Here is a 21,699-nt window from a genome sequence, read left to right as displayed (position 1 = left end):
CGAGCAGAGAAAGGGGACCTGCCCAGCAAGGGTGGTTTTGACCCAGAGCACGAGTCTGTAATGGTCAACCTGGGGCTGACCGCTCACGGGCAGCGAGGGGGAAGCTCTTGGGGGCAATCACTTCTCAGGGAACTGAACCTGGCTCTGAGTAAGGGGCTCCAGAGGAGTAACACACGTACATACGTGTGTGTGTGTGTGTGTGTGTGTGTGTAATGTGTACATATGGCTAGCGGCTTGAAGTGATTGACTTCTGGGAAAGATGAAAAATGTTACTGAACCCTTGTGGAAAAGCCTGAAAGAATTTAATAGAAAATTACAGCCTTTCTCAAGAATTTAATATAGAATTATATAGGACAGTTAAAAACAACAATAGAAAGGATATTACTCTCTATTAAACTCTATACGTTTCAGAGCAGTTTAAATAGGGCCTTTTAATGTTTCTGCAAAGATTCCTATTACATCCTGTAGGGCTTTTCCACACAGATCCTAGCAGCCATCAGGGAAAACCTGGTGCCAGTGAGCTCCTAAGCAAACAAGTCAAGTAATTCTGATAATCTACATTAGACTGAGCTCTGCAGCTCTGCTGCAGCTCCATGAGCCTCTACAAGATTAGAAACGGCTCAGGGAAACTGGGGCTTCGGAAGAGACTTTCCGTTCTGGTGCCCCAGTAGCACGTGGTCATCACCACATAAAACAACCTTTCCCCTTTGCACTGACTGGACCTTACAGGGATGTATAGATGTAATACCTAAACACAAAGAATAACCTTCATTTTGGACTAAGATATGATAATAAACATAGTTGCATAAGTAAGGCAAAGTATCTAGGGATACCAGAGGCTGGGACACCCTCTGGAAAGCAGTCTCTGAGGCTTGTGGGCACTAACCGCTGCCTTCAGCCAAAATGCTACCTTTGGCCAAAGCTTTTGCTTCAGATTTATTTTTCTCACAGAATAATACACGCGTACTGGCTTAAGCATTTTAAGTGTGTTGAAGTAGATACTTTATGAAAGGAATCTATGTTCATACCCCTTTCTTGATCCATTATAAGAACAGTGGACAAGCTATTTTGGGTTACAGCACCCCTATAAAACATCATTACACAGTAAACTACACATGCAGTAAAATATATGACTAATTTAACTCTTTTTGCCCATGAAAGATCCATTTTGTGTGTTCCATTGCCTTCAGTTCAGTGGTGTTTAAAATTTCTAAATACATATTGCACATTTACCCCTTAAAGCCATCCTAAATATCCTAAAACCTACCTCTCGTCACTCATAGGAACTTGAAAAACGGTTGCCCATCTTTTTCAGTCTACACAGCCTGACAGTACCTCATAGCTTAAAAGACCGAACGCAAAACCCAGCCGTGCTTACGCTAACATCTGAACACACCAAAGCTTTGCACCAAACCACTCCCTGACCCAGTGGCATATGTCCATGGCAAAGTACTGTTCCGTACAAAAACTATTTTTGTTAATCAGGAGGGAGGGCGAGGGTGGGAAGCAAACTAGTGAGTTTGCTGAATGGATAGTATTGCAGTTTGGTGATCCTGTCACAGTCCAGATATAAATTTTCACACTATTGTTTGAACCCTGCTAGACTCCTGTTACTGGAATGAACCTCAGTATTATACGACTGTGAGTTTCATATGCTAAGATGTTGAAAGGCCCTTCGGTTTCATCGAATGTCTTTTGTTCATAATGTTTTAAACTATCAGAATATAAAAAAGCCCTAACACTGTACTTCATTGTAAAGTTTTTTATAATCCTTGATATATTTGTCTTCCCTATCTAATAACAGCCCCAAAACAAATCACCTGGTATTGATTTTCTTTTAGATTGTATGAATTTTGCTTTCTTAGCAATAATGCAATTTTCAAAAGATGCTCATCCCTTCAAGTTTGAAATTCAGTTATTTTTGAAAGTAAAAATCATTTGCTTATGAAAACTCAGCAGGCTAACAACAGCAAGAATTAGTGCACGGGCCCTAAATATTTTGCATAATTCACCCAATTCTACATACACCTTACTTGAGAGGTGTCTAAACAAAGGGGGAGGAAGCAAACTATGTACCTGAGCTGCCCTTAGACACCAACTGGAGCCAGAGACAAAAATCCCTTTAATATGAGCAGAGACTCAAGATGCTTCCAGGATTTACACAGTCATAGAAAATTATTCATGTGAAGCTATTTATTTGCATAAACATGTCTGCAAGATGAAGTTCCAAAAGCTGGAGGAGAAAGAAGAGGAGATACTGAAGGACCCATTAGCCAGACTTGTCTCTGAAACCACGTTTTCCAGATTTGTTTGTGGAAGAGCTCTCAGGGTGACTTGCTGGCTAATGCTGTAAAACCAGTTGAAATGTTAGTTGTGTCTGAGTCTAATTTTTCTCTGGTTGTCATTCTTTAAAGTCCTACCAAATTCAAATGCTCATTGGAAGCAAAACTGCAAGGAGGGGAAAATCCCTCTGCCTGCTGAGAGAACCAGAAGCAAGAATCCTTCCAGGGGCAGCCTTATCAGAAAATCCATGGAGACTTATCAGAAGATATACATTCAGAGGTTTTCAAGCTGCCTTTTTGTACTTCTCCTTAGGCCTGAAGTTTGATATCATTATGGGACATTTCCAAGGCAGCAGCAGCAGCAGCAGCCGTCGCCTAATCTTTTCACAAGATGTAAATCAGTTTCAGTAATTATCATAATAGATGGTTTGCTCATGTTTTCTTGCTGGGAAAAAATACCATGTCTTATAAATTCCTCAGTGCTGTAACATCAAAGCAGCAGGATCGGCATGCAGATCCAGAGGGGAGGGGAGACTAATTTGATGAGGATGTATATGTGATAGAGATTTCATTTAAGAGACCATCCTGAATGGTGTATGCCAGACTGAGCCCTGAAATCCTAAAATTGGGCATGAAAAGCATGTAGATCAGAGGTGCTCGCCCTTGAAGAACTGGAGCGATACCTCATAACCAAACACAGTTAGGATGGGCCAAAACATTTTGAAACAGCACATCAGGGAATTAGAGGGAAGTCGGGGGGAATCCTACACCACTGGCAGCACACAGAGGGAAAGGAGACTGTCTGAAACTGGGCTTCTGAGGGTCAGAAGGGCTCCTTTGGGACTGATGGGGGCACAGGGATGCCACATCCCTCTCCCTTGGGCTGCCACCCTGCAGCCAGGATCAACAACAGTCAGGCCAAAACGCTCAGGTCTCCCCATCACCAGGGCCCCTCCTGGTAGTCTTCTGCAGCTGGATGTAAATCCTAAGAGCCAAACCAGGTCCTTAGCCTGTTTCCCGTGAATGCAAAAGTGATGCTGAGTGAATCTGGCATCCCAGTGCCCAGTCCTCTGTACCTCTCTGCACAAATGGCTTACAGGTGTAACACCCACGCAGCTTCACACCATTAGTTTTGCTCTCTCCAAATTTTACTCCCCTTGACTGAAACTGAGAGAATCCAGGAGAGCTGCAGGGATCGGGGCACAGATTCTGCCTTCGGACGGGCAGAGTGGCCTGTCCAAAAGAAATGAATGGCATCACTTTTTTGTTCAGGAAAAACAGCTCTGTGTGTTATACCCCAATGAGCAATAGGTTCACAGCACGAAGAAATGGTAGGAGCAGAGGAAATGAAATTTAACACGAGAGAGGAAAACAAGTAAACATTACATATTTTTTCAAGGGAGTCCATGTGCAAGTGATTAACTTTTGCTATCGAGGGAGGATAAAGAGGGAGCCAAGATCCTCTGTAACCATTACAAGAACTGAACACAGCAGCAAATATGGAAAATTTCACCAGTTTGGCAGTTGCCGTAAAATATTTTTAGCTCAAACACCTTATGTTTGTGGTCCTAACACTGACCCCAGCCTAGCAATCTGTAATCCCAGGAAACATTGCATTAGCTTTCACAGAATCTCACTTGTGACCAACTCTCACAAAGCTGCACCTCTCAAGGAAAATTTACAGCCCCTGAACTGGGTATGTGCCACGGTGCAATGACAAACACTAGCTCGTCTGCAAAGATAGAGTGTTCCCATTCTCAGCATCCTCGGGACCGAGGGAGACAGGCTGTTGTTGTTGAGCAGCTGAAGAATGCACACTGCTCAAAGCTCAAGAATGTGGAAATGGCAGAGCTTTTTTATAAGACCATTAAAAATGACATCTTAACAACATCTGCAATTAAAAATGCTTGGAGTTGGAAGAGATCTTTCAAAAAAACATGTGGATCATAGAACTCATTCTGTTCTTATGACTTAAAAATTTGACAGCATAAGCCTAGAAATATGAGAGAAGTGCCTCTTCCCTGTCTGTTGTTTAAGCAGCTTCCTCAGTTCCAAATTGCAGTGACAAATGATGGTGTGCTGACCCCAGGGTGTCCTCCAGCCCTGTGCAGCAGTCCACTGCTACGGATGTTATTGCAGAAGGGCGTCACTTGTTGTATGTCACACTTCTATATGTCATGAATACATGTGAGATTTTGCATATCCAAATATACTTAAAGCTAAAGAATAACACCAAAAAGTTTTAAATGGGACTCGATAACTCAAGGGTTTGGTAGAGTAGCTGCACTTTTCATTTTCATATTGTTGGTTCAGGTCCACCCATCAAAAAGCAGTGGGATTTATGTGAAATGAGATCTTGGCTCTTCTGGTCTGGGTCTGAGCAGAGCAGGGGGCTCTTTTTAAGACCTGCCATGGTTATTAGCACTATCAAGACACACTTGTTAGCGATCTGGGCAAACATAGCCTCAATGGGCCATCAGGACACAAAAGCTCAGCTCAAGCCTTCCAGCTGATGTGAGGGGACCTTCTACTACCAGAGGTTGTGATTTACACGCCCTGTAGCTGAACAGGCATCTTCCTACTCCAAGGCTGGCAGGATGCCACCCTTGTCAGGACTCAAATTCATGCTAAAACAAAACAAAAAATAATGGCAAAGAGTAAAGGAAAAGGGAGTCCTTGGTGGGCTTCCTGAGAGCTACCTGGCAAGTAGGATAAAATGGCAGCTATAAAAGGAACTTTCAAATTAAAGAAATGTTGGGATAGGGTTAATACAAGTTTGTTAATTATCTGGTAAGGACCTGCTCAGATGTACTTTGTCTCTGCATGTGCACACACACAAACACTTGCTTCAGTGCCTTGCTTGAATAATAAGGCACAACAGGGCAATCATTGTTGTACCATAATTGCACTCCTCGGGTGTACGCCAGCTACGAACCCGGAGGAGGAGTGCTATCAGCAGCCTGAGAAGTATGATTATGGCCCAACAAGGCATGCCCTGTTGTGACTTATTACAATTAGAAAAGCTATCTACAGCGTTGCAAACATTGAGGTGAGGGCGACGAGAAATGCTTTTTAAAAGCCTGTGTTCTGGTAGTGCATATTTAAAATGTTGTACCTGCTGCTAGGACTCCCCATTAGCCAATCATATTGCTCAAGTATCCTTTGAATGACATACTTCATGCCCCATCTCAACTCTATGCTGAAAGATTAGAGGAATTAGCAACATTTTCAACCCTCTTTGAGCTCTCAAGAGACCTGCAAAGCAATAAGTGGTATACAGCGACTGAAAGTACATGCCCCTTGCCAACACCAAAAAGCGTTGTCAAATATCTGGGGACAATTAACTGCTTTCCTCCCAAACAGATACATTTTTTAGCAAACAGCTTGCAAGTATAGTTAAGAGACACTAACTGAAAGGAAGAAATTGCTTTTTTTGCCACATGCTTTCATGGGTGCATATCTACCCATTCTTCAGCTTTCAAACGAGGGTCAAATGGGAATGAGGAGACCTACCTATTTTACAAAGCAGTTGTGAAGATTGATTAGCACCTATAATGGTCTCCAAGATGTTCAACTGGCAGGCATTACAGGCATGCAAAAGAAAGTGTTGGGGGAAGCATAGAAAGGATGTACAATAAGCTGTGAAATATCCAAGTGGAAGAAATCGTTCACCCTAACATGACAGAAATTGTTAAAACAAAGACAGTTCCTTTCCTGTGTAGGGTCCCAAGCAGACACTTTGTAGGGGGTGTTTGTTTAGTAATGCTGAAGTTAACTAGGGACTGTGGCAAGGATGCAGGATTAAAAACAGGAATGTAAGGCTCTCCAGCCGAGGCAGGAGCAGAATGCGTCCTGCATGTTCAGAAGGCTCTTTCACCTTGAATGAGAAAGATAGCTTCAAACAAACGAAGTGATTGTGCACAGGTTTTGATGAAATCTGAGCTCCCTCCAAACCACATCGGAGTAATAGCTGCCTCAAAACAGTCCTTGTAAGAAAACAGAGCTAACAGACATTGCAGCTTCAGCCAGTTTGGGGAAAAAAATAATAAAAAGGGGGGGACTGCTTACGATATTAAATTCAGAGAGCTTTACAGCCAACATCTGGACATTGGGACAGCTGGAGCAGTGTTGTGTAATGCCTGTGAAGTGCAGAATAAAAAACCCTAAGAAATTGCCCTGTGATACCTAATCATCAGCCAGTCAAAACACGTTGGAGCTAATGTATATTAATCACTGGAAACCTTAGATAAGTTCAGTAAACATTGTCTATTACAATATGTTAAAAAAAAGGGTCTGATCCAGAGCTCACTGAAATATGCTGGAATGTTTCCATTCACCTCGGTGAGTTTTGTGCATTGAGCTTTTTCAAGCCCAGGCAGCAGTTCAAAAATAACTTTACAGCATTATCCCAATTGTTTATTTGTGTACGAACAGCACTGAAAGTGTACACATGGCCAAGCAGAAAAAGAACACTTAGGAATATTTTTAAATTGCCGTCACCACTGACAATATAAAAATTCAACTGTTTATGATGTTGTAACATTGGCTTTAATAGGGATGGTGGTAGAGAAACTATGCATAATATAATCAACAAACTAACAAACCTCAAGGCTCTCCCAAGGATTTTAATAGGCAGAATGTTTAAAATATTAAACAAACTGTAATAGTGAAAATCAGGAAATGAGTAAATAGTTTTAACAATCAATCCTGAAAGTTTCTCTCCAAAATTTATTCAAACTGCTTGGTAGTCAGCTCACAAGCTGCAGAAAACACAACATATATTTTAAGGTGACCCACTAGGATAAAAATAAAGCTGTGTTTGTCCACTGTTGCCTGACTTTGGGTTCATCGAGTTAGACTGAGTAGATTTGAAATGAATCAAGATGTTTAACATCTGCCTCCTGTTATTAGGATATTCCCTTCCTATTTATAAACAAATGCTTTGTTGGGGTTAGGCTGCGGATTCCATTACTCTGTGGACTCATGTTTCCTTAGCAATCTGAACTTCAAGCCACGAGTAAAAGGTACATTGTAAGTCTTCTGAAATCTATCAATGAATGCAGGAAAAAATAGTTAATTACCAGACAGTAGAGTCCGTTTGCTTCGTCTTACACAGCTAGCATCTGACCATACGCTACAAGACACCGTGTTAATGTAAAAACAGATTTTTGATTAAAATTAGCTCGTGAAAAGTATTTCTCTGTTTTAGTTAGAACAAAGGATTTTAGGTTTGTGTACATGGTCATCACATCTTGTCAAGACTCTCATGCTATTAAGGCTCCTATCTCTCTCTAGCTCCTGATACATCTGCTTGGAAATCGCAACACTTCCATAAACATGGTAAATACAAAACATCTCCTTTGTTCTCCTAGTTCCTCTCTATTTACTCCCTTTCCATGGTAGCTTATGTTAATCTCTCCTTCAATCTACTTCCAGTCTGTATGTTAGTTTGGATTCCTCCTTTCTTCCTTACATTCAGTGTCTTGCTCTACTCTGGTCTTTTCCAGTTACCTTATTGAAACTGGACCCCTTTTCTCCACCTTTACTGACAGCCTGGTTTGTGTCTCTGTTCTCTCTCGCTCGCCCTAATGTAACACTCTCCTCTCTGGCCTTCCTGACTGCATGTCTTTTGCTCTCCCTGTTACCCTTCATTCTGTAGAAAAATAACCTTCCTTAGCGTGCCCTCCCAAAAAACTAGCACCACTTCCCTCCTTTGAAACTTTCTTCCAGAACAGACTTCTGTCCCTTCCAGCTCTGTTTTGTGTACTGTCTCCGTCTTAACCTGCTTTAGTCAATACTTAACAGTACCTGAATGTCTATGATTAATGTAGCCTTACAGCTCACATTTATAGTCTTTCTGTTTGTGTCCAGAGTACGTTCATGGCCAAAAACCTTAAAATGCATGACTTCATGGCATAATACTGCACAACATACAGGTAAGAATTTACATGGATACATTCACCTCTTCCTTCATTACAAAGAATCAGGATTTTAGAAAATAAGGATTTCAAAAAGAGGAATATTTTTTTTGAGACAGGACTTTATGAGATCACCTATTCCAACCAGAAGGATCATGATTAAAGCAGGAACAAGAAATATCTACATCGTCCCTGACATTTTCTACCTTGTTCCTAAAACATGTAATTCCACCATCTCCATCCAGGAGACCAGTTTTGGCACCTCCTCCCAAGTCGTAACCAAACTGCCCTTGCCTCAGCGTCAGCCCGTCACTTCTTGCTCTATCCAGAGAGGATGCAGAGAGCTCTTTATTCCCATCCTCTTCTGGAGCAACTTTTAACTTACTCGAAGGCTGTGCTCATCTTTCTCTCTAAGTCTTCTCCTCTTTAGACTAAACCAACCCAAATCTTTCAGTCTTTCCTCAGGAGGTCATGCTTTCTAGGCCTCTGAATATTCATGATTTTTCTTCTTTGGGCTATCATTAATTGGTCCCTTTCCTTCTTAAAGCAGAAACCAAAGCCAACTTAGCAATGAATAGAAATAATTTCAGAGCTGATTTACTCTTTTACAGTAAATGAAAGAGACTTCCTCAAACAACCTGCATCCTCCACTTGATTTAAGTATTACTTGATATAAAGCTGGAGTGAGCACCTTGATACCAAAGGTAACATTACTAAACATGATAATGCAGGTACAGTAACAAAGCAATAATTCATAGCCAATACTTCATTTTTTTCCCACATTTTACACTTTTAAAAAGATTTATTCATTACCTGAAGTTATTCACCATCAAAATTCCATATGCAAAGAGATTTTGGCTTACAAATTGAATGGGAGTGGTTCTATGTGTTTCATTTATGAAGTTAAATTGAATTTAATTCACTGATTTTGTGCATAAGCTGTCTTGGTATATCCTTGGATTTTTAATTCAAAGAGTAATTGCAGAGCTTATTTCTTAGCCAGAGTAAGAAATGTTACTGCAAACCTTGTATATATAAAATCAATATATTCTGATGATTATTTAATCGAATCAATGGAAAACTTACAAACCTGGTGTTGATTACCTCATGTCCTAAGCAGGAAAAATATATAACACATTCAACCTAATATATGGCTATAAACATGATTAATGTATTTTCAGAATGTCCCACACAAGCATTATTTTCCAAAGATGACATTTTAATGATATTCAACATGCAGTATGTTGCACATGTTGAAAATCTGTCATGTCTCTTTAAATATCTTGATGTATGCACATACGTGCATACAATCCCCATGGCATGTATTCTCTCACTGAATTAATTGACATACCTAGGAGGGCCATGTCCGTACCTATTTTCACAGGCAGGGAGTTCAGCTAATGCATTTCCCTAAGTTTGGTTAATCACTCAAAGTTTGAGACACTTTGAGTTAATCACTCCAAGTGTTTTCAGCACAGCTTAGGTACTAAATGATCCTGTGCATGTAACCCATGCTTCTCCTGGTCACGTCCCTCAAAATGTTTTGATTTTGGCCCTCCTCATCACAAAACGAGCAGCATGTTGGCTGCATGGTTCCCTCAAGGCTACTGTCCCTGTAGTGCTGGCCTGGCCCAAGTTCACACCAAGTTTTGAACACAGTCTTTGGGCCTTTTTCATCTCATTCTTCGTGTCATTTAATATTACTCATCTATTCAGCACGTTCTCAAAAGGATCTGGCTCCTTCTTTTAATCAGAAGGGTCAAAAACAAGGGCTAAAAACTGAGTCATCTCTTGGACACAAGCACAGAGCCTCTGATCTGCCTTTGGCTGAGACTAACTTCCACCTGCCCTGCGTCTGTACTGGAGACGTGAGCCCAGGAAGATCTCTCCTGCCTGGCACGCTTGGTGCCACATATCTTTATTTCCATCACCCACGGGCATTTATTTTAAAATGCAAAGTGCTTAGGCCTCTGCCTGGTGGAAAGATACAAAAGCAGCAGAAGTGCTGAGCTGCTTTACATACCAAGGCAGAGCGATGGGAAAAAAAGCTGCCAAACATCATTTAACCTACGCCTACTATACCTCTACCTATCCCAGCTTCTGAATTACGACTTCCTTGGCAACAGTGGGAAATGCCATGATGCAAACACAGAAATACAAAGGCGGTACAGCAAAACAAGGACTGCTGTCCCTCTCATCAACATCGCACTGCTACACCATTTGGCCCAGCGAGGCTGTCACCCCATCAGAGATGGAGTCAAACTCTGACCGAGCTGAGCACAGGCTTGGTTCATGGAAATGATACTCAAAACTCATGAGATGCTTGGTTTTTTTGCAAGGCAGTGACCTCAGCTGGCCGATACCCCAGGAGACCGTGTGTCATCATCGGATTGCTGCGCTGGCACAAAAGGTTAAAACCGCCTGACAGCCCCCCGCCGCTCCGAACTCGGAGGAAACAATCCCAAATGGGGCGTGGAGGCAATGAGGCCAGTAACCGAGTTCTCCCGCCGGCTGGCTGAGTGGGTGGATTTTGGCACTCCCAGCCCGTTCCTAAAAGACATATCTCCTCCCAAAGGCTGGGAGGGATCCCTGTCCCGGGAAATAACTCAGGGAGCAAAGCTGGTGCGTGGGGGGATTTCCTGCCTTGGAGAGACAGCAAAGGCAAGCTGCTCCAGACCAGTGGCTGGAGGGGTGCGCTGGTCTTTGTGCCAGATGGAGCCAGCCGTGGGGTATCGTAACTCCACAGCATGATCTACACCACTAAGCCCATTTCTCAATGCAACAGAAACAGGAAGGAGAGCCTCAGTTTACTAGGAAATGGTCTTCTTCAGCCAGTGGCATAAACCATTTGATCTCTTCTTTGTTGTCAAAGTTTACTTGCTCAGGAACTCGATTATCACCTAATCAAATACCATCTGATTCTCTTATTACTTAGATAATGAAGGAGAGCATTTTTCTCCTAAGAAAAGTTTGAACTGTTATGAGACATGACTAATCTTTTACAAAAACTTCAAGCTTGTTTATGATGCAGAAACATTAAAAGCAGGTGGGGAAGTAGAGTATAACCAGCCAAAAGCCACTGATGTCTGAGTGTGTAAAATCTCTACAGGAAGACAAAAATAAATAAAAAATCATGCATGCATCACACGCACGTATCACAATCGCAGATGCATAACTGAGGTACTGTAATGATAATCAGTGCTGTCCATTTCTAGCCCCAGGTGGGCCTAAAATGCACAACCCAGATTTGGTGGAGAGGAGATGGGGGTGAAGGGGTTATCAACTATCAAGACATAAAGAAGGAGGGCTCCTGTGCCATCAAAGTACCCAGTCCCAGGAAAACCCACAACAGCATTTGCACAGCGCATGCTGTAGAGCAAATAGAGAAGTGCCTGGGAGCACCTGAGAAATGGAGGGTGGCTGAACACTGGGATAGGCTTCCCAGGGAAGTTGTGGAGTTTCCACTCTTGGAGATACCCAAAACCAAAACCAGGCACAGTCCTGAGCCACCTGCTGTAGATGACCCTGCTTTGAGGGGGTGGATCAGGCAACCTCCAGAGGCCCCTTCTGACCTCTGTGATTCTGTGAAAGAGCCATCAGAGAAAACTGGACTTGTATTTAATGCCTGACTTTAAGGACTATGTGTGGAGGTAGGTGGAAACGCAACCCATGCAGAGCTTGGCAAAGGAAGGGAAGGATCTCCCCTGTTGATGCTGTGAGGTGCTGGGAAGGATAAGAAGGTGAAGGAAGCCTGGCCCAGCATAACCACTGGCTCCGCAGAGGTGGCACATACAGGTGTGGGTAGGACAGTCTTCACAAAGCTGTCCCCGGTGCACACAAGTCATTCTAGTGAAGCTGCAAATGGCTGCCCAGAGGGCTGGTGCAGCCCAGTGCTGGCTGTCAGGAAGAAATCCCTTCTGGCAGGCAGAAAGGAGCAGTTTTCCTGCAAGGAATGAGCAGCCGAGAGAAATCTTGCAGCTCTGGGTGAGCCTCAACCATTGCCAAGCTGCTCCCTCCCGTCAGCCCAGTCCTGCCTCCCCCCTCCCCACTTTCTCCTGTATTTCAGCCACCTGGATCTGCAGCCCTTCCCTTGGGGTCCTCCCCAGCCTTGGAAACGGCATGCTGTTTGGCTTGGCGAGGGCAGTTTTACTATCAGACTCATTACCAAGGAGGGTGTTCACTCCCTGACTCGTGAAAGTCACAACAGGCGGCCGTACGCGCTCCGGGCTGGCGTCCACACAGGACCCCGGCACACAGTGCTCAGCCATGCTCCCTCCCGTCGCCCCCACTTCTCCCTGCCATGCGTCCTGCTCCCTCCCGCCCCAGCACGGCCATGCTGCGCAGACAGCTGCCCGTTACTACTCAGTAGTTGCTTGAATCCCACTAAATGCTTGTCAAAGTGCCCAGAGAGCTGAAAGTGAGCTCTTTAAATTACATTTGTTGAAAGATCCCTGGTGCCTGTTCCTGCTTTTCGTTTTCAGCAACTCTCTGAAATCATAGTTTGTTTTACAGTGGTGTTTTGTTTTTCTTTTCCTGCATCCAACCTATAAGTCATGGATGATGCATATTAAACACATTAAATGGGTTTCAGTGGGGCTGCGCACCATGTGTGCATAAGGCTGAGGTCTGGGACAACAGCATTTTCGTGTTTACTTTCTACGCCAGGAAGCTGTATGGTGTGCCGCTCCCTTATGCACAGCACTGGATAGACATTTGGCCCCATTTTAAACATAAAAAAGAGGTTGCACGGAGGGAGGCGGCAAAACCGCTAAGGACACCGCCAAGGAGCAGGAAGAAGAACCAGAGTCTATTTGACGGGTTAAAGCAGAGCCTGGAAATCAGGACTGCTTGGATTGATGCCTGACCACAGCTGACAACGGGCAAGTCTCTTCACTTCTGTGCTTCTGCTTCCCCATCTGTGAAATGAGGAGAATAAACAAATTCTGTACCCTCTCCTCAGGGAAAGTATATAGAGTTTGCAAAGTGTTTTGAGCTCCCCACACAGAACCACTTCTTTGTATGCAAAGAGCTGTGATATATTTTTAGAAGAGTTTTTAATTAGAAGAACAGCTCCCTCCCTTTAAGAAAAACTGAGATTTTTGTTCTTATTATACATTTATGACCACGCACCATATTATTATTCTTTTAATCCTGTGCCTTTCCAATTTTGCTATTAATATGTCATAAGAAAATCAGGGATTGTGTCCAAATTCCAATTCATGGGAATGGAATTAATATCTCCATTAAAATGAAAAAGGGGGAGTAATGGAGGGAAGTCTCGGAAGCCCTGGCGGGTGGTAATAGTTGGACGCAGCTCTCCCATCCCGGTGACTCATTCTGGGAATGGATAGTGCCTCTGTCGTCTTCAGACATTTAACACCTCCCTAACAAGATTTAGCATCAGCTGGGATGTGTGAACAAATAATATTAAGCAACTTGAGACTTCCTAGAACATCTGTCTCTAAGCCGTGTTAGGGCCTGATCCTGTCAGAGGCGGGTGGGAGTTGGAGAGGCTACGCGTCGGGCTTTTTGTTATTAATACCAGCAGTGGGGAACTTCGGTTACAAGTCATCCCTCCCAGATCATGTTTCTGAAGATGTAAAGAAGAAAACAAGGTTCAGAAGACAGCACCCTGCCAAAAGGAAGAATATTTTAGGAAGATCTTTCTGACTCTATCCAGATTATGTGTAAATTTAAGTTACTAAGAGAAAATGAGAACCATTTGTTTAAAGTTCAAATCCTGTCTGGCCTTTACTAGGCTAGGTTTCAAGCATCCTGTTTTGCCTAGTCTCTGCGTCTCAATCCATCACCTTGATGCAACTTCCCCATGAGAGATCTCCATAGCCCTACCCAAGCAGTTGGACTTGGGAACAAAAACATCAGTGCTGGAGCTCTCTCCTGGCAACTTCGGTGCGTTGTCAAGTGTTTGAGCACAAGCAGAGTATGAGATACCCCTAAGCTGTGTGGTTTCAAGTATCTCAGGCTGAGTAGGTGTCAGAAAATTGAGTGCAAACCAAACCCTTTTCTCAAACTTTTCTGACTTTTATCTTCAGGGGAGCCCCAGAGGCTGAGTTTGGGCTGTGGATTAAAAAAATCTGATGGTGCCTCAACCCACGCTTGTAATTTGGCTGTCATGGCTGTACCACAGTGCAAATTTACAGCAGTCCCACCTCAACTGTGTTGAGACAGAAATCCCAAATTCAGGAGTACATGGGACAGGCTGGAAAGAAGTATTGACTATTTGGTTTAAAAAAAAAAAATCCAAATTTTTCAACAGTTTTTCTCCTAGATATTGTAAGTAGTTTCCAGATCTGAATTCCATAAAAGCAATCCAGAATTTATATGTAGGTAATAAAATGGTTCTGAAGGTTAGCTGTTGATTGGGAAAACTTGAAGATCCTATAACAAAAACCTAATGAAAGCAGTGTGGTTTCCTGACATTTCCAGCGTACTATAATTCATTCTGTGTAATTTATAAGCCCTCAATTTATTTTTCAAAGTTCTGAAAGCTCAACATTTCATTGATATATTCCCCATGAAACTTGCCTCAACATATCTTTGGCTTTTTGATGGGGAGCTCTAAAAGGTTAGCCAAACTATAGACACTGAAGGAAAGTCCATGCTTCTAATAATCCCTACTCCTGCTTTCTGGGGAAAGCCTTGCCTGCCCTTTTTTTTGTGGCCATCAGCCCGAATGCACACTCTATCCTCCCCATGGACCTCCTGTATGGAGCTTCGGGGAAGAAGTGGACACACCACCCCCTTTAACAAATTACAAGGAGCAGCACACATTCTTTTTTTACCAACAGCTTTTAAGGCAACTTTGCTTGGGCACCCACAATGCAGCCACACTCAAAAAGATCAGTCGGCTATCTTCTGGTGACACTCACAATGACAAGAAGCATGCCCAGCCAGTCAGAGAAGCAGGGTATATGAGAGTTACTGATGAAACAACTCCCACTCATCAGACAAGGTCAGAATCAAAAGGGAAATGATTAAGTACTGCAGCCGTTGGTGACTGTCAGTCACCTACCAGGTAAAAAGATGAATGTACTCATGAATCTGCCATTGCTAATCATTTTTTTCACAATATATGCCCTCTTTCATTTCACAAATATGAAATCAGGCCTATTTCACTTGAGAAAACCTTTGCTGCAAACATTTTGTCAAGTTAGATGGTAGCCTGTAGGAACACTGAAATTTTTACAGGCTATGGAGATTTAGGAAGATGAACCATTGCAGCCTCTGATAATCAAACTGCCTTGTAGCGATGAGAAGATGGGACGATAAATCAGTGGTTTCCACTATCAATTGCCATGCTGAGGGAAAAAATGTCTGTGTTTCCGATGTCACATTGCGAACCAGAACATGAAAAGGAGGACACAGTCCAGTCTAGATGATGGGAGCTGAGCGGCCATTTGGTTAACTCCAAAAGCCTGCATCTGTGCTGACAGGTGGGGAGTACTTGTGGCCTCCCCTCCATGCCCAGGCTCTTCTTCATCCCTTCACTGACAACCCAGTATGCCTCATGGTGCCTATGCTGGGTGACTGGTGTTGCTGTAAACACATGTCCATCCCTCACTGAAACACCCCTCACCCATGAAGCAGCAATTGAGAGGAGAAAGCTTTTGATCATTCCTTCATCTCATGGCATCAGCCCACAGATGAGGCTGATGGACTTACCTATCCCATGGGCCTGCTGAAATGCTTTCATGGACTTATAGGACTTTGAGTTCCAAATGTGACTGACCATTGCTGCTGATCACTCAGTGATTACTGAGATGGGTGAGGTTTTCCTGAAAGCCCTGATGCCTGAAGTCATCTGGTTACATGAGGATCTCAGCTGAAAACATTTCTAGCCCTGGTAGGTGCAGAAAAGTCCTCAAAATGTGGTATCTAAGGGCTCCAAACGCAGTATCCGACACAAAAAAATGGAATTCTGTACTTTGAAAAATCTAACTATTTTACAATCAGTCTTACAATTCATTTTTGACACTCCTGACATTTTATGCTCAGGAGTAGAAGTATCTGCTCCTTGACCTCAGAAAAGGCTTGTAATAATGACAAGTTATTTCATTAAGATATAGCAGCCATTGTCCTACAGCAGCCACCTCTAAAATCTTTTCAATTGCTCGAGATAACCAAATAACGATACTTCATTATTCACAAGTTGCTTAAGTATTCTCTATATTAAGTGCAGGGAAGTTTAGATAACATCTGATTGCAAAGCAAGAGAAGCACTGGAAAGTTTTTGAGGGTGGCAACTGCATACCTAAATGACATTTATTTATTTATAAGTAAGTGCTTAAGACATGCCTTTCACTTATCCTAGGCAGACACCGAGCCTTGAAATCAAAACTCATGCAATATCGCTTGGCCCAGTGCCTATACTTGGAAGAACTTTTTCAGCACACCCAAACTAAGATATTCCTTTCCCAGTTTCTATCACTTAATCATCCTTCTTCTGCAGACACCACCCAGAGTAAAAAACTGGGATAAGCAGAGAAATCGTTGCTTAACTACTAGGCTGCAGACGATTCTATTAAACATGTTACTAAAATAATAAGAAGAAATAAAAATTAATTCCCATGTCTGCCATGATTAATTTCAGAGCTAATTTTTCCCCACCTGTATAAAACTCTGAACATGGGGATTCTTGACTGAAACACCGACACAGCTGCAGCAATGGCAATGAGGCTGTAATGTAGCAACATTATGAGCAAGGCAATGGAGTAGCCCACAACTTACTGTTAAGAATCCTTAGAAAAACTCTGCGGGCACAAGACAGCTTCAGAATTAACACTTATAGGACAGGAAAGCATGTTATGATCATTGAGCTGGGATGACCCACTAAATACAAGCCATAGAATCAGTGATTTCTGTGCCTTCTATTACACACTTCATGCTGAGCTGGTTTTTTTCAGTGGTTAACATGCTAATACAGGCAAGGCCGTACCCACAAAGTTCTCTATCATACCACCCCTATTACACAAATAGGTTTGACGCCTCTTTCAAAAGAGCCTCCAACAACGCCTTTTAAAAATGTCTTCCCTTCCCCCAACCACAGAGCAGCATATACCAAAAGAAGCTTTTCAATACCGCAACCCTAACCCTCTGTCTTAGAAACAGGCACTTTGTGTTTCAGATAAGCTGGACCGTATTTGGCATTGCTCCAGCCCTGTTTGGAATACGCACATTTAGCGGTAGTTTGTTAAGTACAGAAATCTTTACCGTTGCTCATTTTCGGTAAGGCACCTTTCCAAGGGAAGGGAGTTTGCGCTGCTCCCTGCCCGTTTACAAGGAGCCAGGGAGTGTTATGTTCAGCGGCATACAAAGCAAAGACTTTCACTCCAGGCAGGCGCACACACGATTCCAATATCCTCGCTCTGAATTTGGAAGCCACAGCCGCTCCTTTAGACCACAGCAACTGAAAACACCCCGGGGGAGAGCAAGCAAGAGGCTGAGATCCTATACATAGAGCATGACAACAGCGTGGTTCGGAACCCTGCTGCAACCAGCAGCCACCGGTGCCGCACGTCATATGGCGCTGGGAGAGCTCTCTGAGGCAAGCGGACGTGCAATGAGTAAAGAGAAAATGAAAACAGCCTAGTTGTCATCAAGAGGAGCAGTGAGGAGAAGAAGCCATGGCAGAGGGCTGCTCTTATCAAATGATTCACCCTGGACAGGAAAGTGATACTTGACCGTAAAGGCAGCAGTGCAGGAGATTTACACTGCTGAGCAGTTGGTTCACACAAATGCCCCCGTAGCACCAGAGAAAACATGTAGCTAATCGCAGAATCGGGCTTTTAACAAGTAAAGACAAATAACAGTAGCACCAGAGCATCCTTTCCTACTTATCACCTCTCCTGCTTCTTCAGACCTTACTGACCTATATGGAGCCTCTCTGCTCCGTTCATTTGGTGTTTTTGCTAAACCACTCAGTGATACTGCAGAGAGAGAAGATCCTACATCATCAGGATGTGTTTGGGCAAGCCCAGTGTGGGCTCATTTGGCCTAATACTCTGTAAAATGCTACATCTACTGAAACTCCTTCAAAATAGTTGTGCACTTTATTCATATCTAAGAGCATATGGCTTTAATAAATTCTGCTTTGGAGCGCTTTTTTGTGTGCTGTGGGTCTGAGAATTCTCTGTGGTTTGTGGTCACTTCTTTTTCTAATATTTTGGTCAGTGTCCAATCTCACTAGTGTTGCTGGCTATACCCATGTAATTTCTGCTAGAATTTAATTTTCCACATAGCGCAACTTTATAGCCCTCTGGTGTTCCCTGACACATGAAGAGAGGTTATTGCCGCTTTGACCAACTTCTGCATATTCATGCTTTCAAGTATCGGGCAGAATAACATTAACTGAGTCTCTTCGAAGTCCTGTAAAAGTGCTTTAGAGCACTACATCAATAAACCCTGCGTGAAGAACTGCAGGGGACAAATAGGTAACACAACGTCAACGAGAGTGCCATGAGTTTCTCCTCAGAACACAAAACAGTTCATGACTTCTTTCCAAGAAGAAGACCTCACCATAAACAGTGTAGTAGCAAATGACCCTTGGTGCATTGGTAAGGAATGGTGAGGAAATCATGCACGCTCCCCATGTCTCTGCAGAGTTCATGCAGAGGGAACCAAACCCCTTTCTTTTGCCTCTGGCATCACCACAACCAAATGAATGTCTATGGTATAAATGCCCTTGTTTACACAGTCTGAACGTACAGATGAATTTACAGGAATGCCCAGCAGCTGTGCCCAGTGCAAGGCCACCAAGGGCAGGGACAGCCCCCTGGGCCTCCTGGGCACAGGGACTGCCTCGGGGCCAGCACCCCAAAGGCCTAACTCCCAAGGATGCTGGGTGGAGGGGCGGCGGGCGGGGCTGCGCAGGGGGGGCCCCGTCACCCCTATGTCACAGGGCCACCACCCGGCAACGCAGCAGTCACAATGCCCCCGGCAGGATAAAAGGGAGCATCGTCCCCTGTCCCACTGCCATAGCTGGCCTGGGCACAGCCCGAAGACATCCCAGAGGAGGTCCTTGAGGAGCCGGTGGAATTACTTGCCCCCCCCGGCGGGGGCTGAGGAAGACCAGAGGCTGGACGAGTCTGCTGGAGGTTCTGCGGTGCAAGGGCAGCTCCCGGCGGGGCCACCTTCAAAGCCCACCTGACGGATGGAAATCCTGCTTCAGCCTTCGGGGAACAGACGCAAGCCCCTCAGGAGATGAGGAGAACCACCAAGCCCTGGAGGTGCCCGAGGCTATCGGGCCTTTTCAGCTGGATAGCAGCAGCGAGAGCAAGGGAATGCCTTCTGGAGGAGCACTGCAGAGCTCGCCGTCCTCATCCCCAGCGGAGCCAGGGGCAGCAGCCGTAAGAAACGGGATGCAGAGATGTTAGATAACAAGCAAGGGGTCCCAGTGCTTTGGAGCAGCCACTGGCGTCCCACCAGGCGCAGGGAGGATTCTTGCCCCCGAGGTCGCTCAGGCCGGGGACATTTGGCCACTCTGGGAAGGTCCTGAGGTGGCTCCAGGGGGAGGGAGAAGAGGGCTTGGGCATCTGCTGGGAGGCGTGACCAGGCTGTGGGACGAGGAGGCAGGTCTTGCTCACGTGCTCAGGGAATAGCCGATCGCCAGCGCTGGGGTCAGGAAGGAATTTTCCCCCGGGGCACATTGGCACTGCTCCCCGGGGGTTTTTTGCCTTCCTCTGCAGCACTGAGCATGACCACTTGTCAGGGCTCCTCTCGTCCCTTTTGGCTGGGTTACTGCCTGCTGCTCGTGCACCACGAAGATGGCCTCTCGTGCCCTGCAGCTGGGGGGAGGAAGGCTTTTTTTTCCCCACGGCGGGCTAGCAAGTGTCTCCGGGGTTTTTGCCTTCCTCCGCAGCGTTGAGCACGGGCACTTGCCAGGGCTGCTTTGGGCCATTTGGGCTAAGTGCCTGCTGCTCCTGCTCCACGAAGGTGGCCCTCGTGCCCCGCATCCGGGGGGAGGAAGCTTTCCAGGCTCCCAGGGTGGGCCCAGGGTGGCCCCCGGGGGTTGCTTCTTGTCCTCTGTAGCACTGAGCACAGCCCCTTCTCAGGGCTCCTCTGGGCCCTTTCCGCTCGGTCCCTGCCTCTCTCTGCCTCTCTTGCCCATGGCAGGTTTGGAAAGGTGCAAGCTCTGCTCTTCCCTTGGCTCCATTTCCCGAGCTCTTCTTGCTTGTGCCAAACAGCCGGGGCTTGGAAGGGCTCCAGGCTCGCTGCACCATCCGCAGCTGCCACTTTGCAACTCTCCCTGCCTGCGACCCAAGCGCAGGGCAGGCACGAGAGCGCTTTTCATGCATCGCTGCCCAAGAAGCACAGCGGCGGAGCAAGTTTTGGAAGGCAGATGTATGCTCGTCATCAATACGCGTCATACTTTGGAAAATACCACATGGTACCACACACCTCTTCTTCTTCTTCTTCTTTGGTGTGGTCGGTCCTGATCCTCATCCTTCGCGTTCTCACTCTTCAGGAAACAGGGCCTGCTTGGCCTGTGTTCCTGCTGCTACTTTCTGCAGCTCTGTGCCTTGCCTTTGCCAGGCTGCAAGGGAGGTTTCTTCAAGCTCAACTGAAGAGCGCATCAGCCTGCTCCTGGCTACTCGTGCGCATTGTGCTAATGCCTGTGAGCATCGGCTCTGAGACAGAGTCAGAAAAATACAAATAAAAATAATATCCTGTTTCCACTTGTGACCTTTGTGTGATGTGTCCTTGAAAGTGCTTTTGGAGCTGAAAAAACCCTGCCATTTTAGGCAAACAACAATCTCATCGTTATTCGACACATGGTGAGCGCAGGGAATAGAATAGAATAGAATAAAATAGAACAGAACAGAACAGAACAGAACAGAACACAGCAGTTACGCTATGTTATGCCTAGAGTCATGGATGCCAAGCCATGCCCGAGGCCTGAGGGCTCCATCCAGGAGAGCAGCTCTCTGCAGTGCAGGGCCCAGGCCCAGCCAGGAGACGGGGGCAGAGACGGGCACCCCTGCAACATGGCTCAGGCAGGGACTTCAGTCGGCCCCAGGCCCAGCTGAGCCACCTCCCCTGGGCCCTTGGCAGGAGACGGTGGGGCTGGGGTCCCAGGGGAGGCCGGTCCCAGCCACTGAGGCCTATGAGCGGGTCCAGGGCCCTGGCAGAAGTAGGCTTGCGCTGCGCATAGGCTCTCCTGGAGACATTGATGGTTGGCCGCTTGGGAGACCGAGTATTGGGCCAGATGGACCTTCTCTCTGAGGGAGTCCTGCTGTTCTCAGGCTCTTTTGGTTTGGCATGCTTTTCCATGGGAAACAGCTCAGGCATTTCTAAAAATGAGTACAAGGAGCAAAACAAAATCGCCAGGAAATGAACAGGTATTGCTCACCTCAGAAAGATTTGCAACCATTTAGTTGAGGAGCATGTCCTGCTTCAGACCGAGGGCTTGATCTTTGAGCCTCGCCAGGGTCAGAGATGCGGGGTTTTGCCATCCTGTGGAAAGCCAGCTGAACCGGATG

The sequence above is a fragment of the Platalea leucorodia genome, assembly GCF_965183815.1.
Source record: "Platalea leucorodia genome assembly, chromosome: 1".
NCBI classification, from domain to species: domain Eukaryota; kingdom Metazoa; phylum Chordata; class Aves; order Pelecaniformes; family Threskiornithidae; genus Platalea; species Platalea leucorodia.
Note: the sequence above shows the minus strand (reverse complement) of the source record.